We start from the raw sequence: 2,248 nt of genomic DNA, 5'->3' as shown, positions 1-2,248 counted from the left end.
GCGTGGCAGGGTGAACCGCGATGCGGTTCCCTCGCATATCGTTCGCAATCGATACGCTCCCCGTTTCCCCTCCCTTCCTTCTACCTGATATTAACAATGACATTTTACCCCGTTCCGCGACCGCGTGATTAATCTTAAATTTCGATCGATCCGACGTACCCGGACTGATTTAAATTGTATTCGTCGGAATTGAAATTCGAACTCTTCGAGGCGGGCCGGAGGATCGTAGAGAGAGAGGAGGAACCGTCCTCGATCCTCACCCGGCCAGGTATTTCCCCGGGGGTAATTTCCATGGAGTAGAATCGTTGCGATACTGGCAAATAGATTCGATGGTATAGTTAATAACGATCGCGAATTTATTCAGTAGCCGGTGTGGCATGTGTATCGTGGTCGTTCCTTCAACTAATTCGCTGAAATTTTCACTTTGCTCGTCGACTGCTCTAGCAACCGAGCTCTCTTTTCCGTTCGACTAACCCGGTCGATCCGGGTTCGATTTATGCTTTAACGATTTGTACAGATAGAGAGAGAGAGAGAGAGAGAGAGATGGGGGTAATTGAAATTGATTAATCGATTAGCGGAAGCAATTTTAAAGCGTTTCGCGGATCGCAAAGCCTTGATGCTTTGAAAGAAAATTCCGTACCAGCGGAGCTGTTTGTTATTGACAGTCGAAGGCACGCAAGCTGCTATCGAGCGCAGACGGTAAGAAACAGAGGGTGCGCTTTAACAACGTAACTTTTCCCATACATCAACCCCTCATTATCTTGTCCCAGTTCGGCGGATTCAATTTTTCGATCAACATTTTTACGTCAGAGAGGCCCACGTGTGTATTTATCCCGGCGAACGTGAATACAAATTGTTGCATTATCTTCGTTACTTAAAATGGAAATTGCGGTGCGAGTAACTTTATCATTAATGCACAATCGTGCTTCGCTTTGATTTATACCGTATTTGCAAACTGTGGTTCGAGCTGCTTAAAATTATACTTTATAGAAGAATACGAAGAGGAGTAAAGGATACGCGATCTCTTCGAACAGTTTCACAAGAGCACAAGGCTTTGCTTACTTAAAGACACAAATTTCTCGTATGAAAAATCATTCGAATCGCGAACCGACTGACAAACAATGAATTCCATATTTATCCACGTGTTTGAATTACCGCGAATTATCAAAAGGGAAATCACTCGAAGTGACAATTTGTGCGCAAAAATTCCACAAACTCGAGGTTTACCGTAACACCCTATTAATCGTGGCGCAAAGACGAATCGATTGTTCTCGAAATATCCCGGCGAGGTAAACACGGAACGGGGTAAAAGAAAAATTCGCCAAAAGGCTCGGCAACTCCCTTTGTCGCTATCTTAAATCTTAACAAGATTAATATCGATACGATAATTTATAGCAATTTTGTACAACGTTCACCACTCGTCTCGTAGACGAGTGAGACCGGCTGTCGATGCTCCGGCGATCGAAACTTCAGCCCGGAACTTCCGGAATCGTCGGAGCCCGAGCAAACGTTGCTGAATAATGTACAGCGTCCTTCGCGGAGGACGTAAAGAGAGAGAGAGCGCACAACCACACCGTGTACTCGACGTAATGTCGCGCTGTGACGCGTCGCGTCGTTTGATCACTTATTCCCGAGTGTCCTGTCGTCAAAAGAGAAACTCCGTCGCGAGCGACGGATTTCACCTTCTGTGTCTTATAAATATGTCAAGTCGCCTGATCGAAAAGGAGTTCAGAGCAGCAGACGCGAATTAAACAAGCGTTGCTTCGATCTCACCGATGGTTTCTCTCCGCGTTTCGCGGGGTGTGATCTTTCGTTCCTCCGCGACACAAATTCCAATAAGGAGCACCAAAAATCTCCTGTTTTTGTTCGAAACCTTTTAGACGTCGAGACGATAGTTAAACGCGATAGATCAAGGGGCCCTCGTTTTCTCGAACGAATTTCAACCGGATCCTCGGGTTTCTATCTTGCGCGAAAGGCTCCACCCTTGCGAGACGTTTGAGCACGTGAAATATCGTAGCTGCTCTCATCTTCGAACCAAGTTTCCAACAACTTTTCGGCGATTCGTTTTTGTTCTCACTTGCTCGATACAGGCCACGCGGTACATCGCTCGACGATTAATCCTCGAAGTGATTTAGATCGACGACAGAGGTGACGACGAGCAGGACGACGAGTAGCGACAGCGAGAGTACAGTTAGTAAAATGGTGTAGCGATGAGTATTTTTTTTTTGGGGGGGGGGGGGGTTGGGGG

The 2,248-nt window shown here is 46.4% G+C and overlaps 1 protein-coding gene across 1 annotated transcript in view; it reads right to left on the bottom strand.

Moving 5' to 3' along the window:
• The window catches only part of LOC108577544 (RNA-binding protein Musashi homolog Rbp6-like), a 326,939-nt gene that overhangs the window by 46,215 nt on the left and 278,476 nt on the right, over positions 1 to 2,248 (bottom strand).

The sequence above is a fragment of the Habropoda laboriosa genome, unplaced genomic scaffold (assembly GCF_001263275.1).
Source record: "Habropoda laboriosa isolate 0110345459 unplaced genomic scaffold, ASM126327v1 scaffold822, whole genome shotgun sequence".
In the NCBI taxonomy this organism is placed as follows: domain Eukaryota; kingdom Metazoa; phylum Arthropoda; class Insecta; order Hymenoptera; family Apidae; genus Habropoda; species Habropoda laboriosa.
This window is presented reverse-complemented; position numbering and strand designations above follow the sequence as displayed.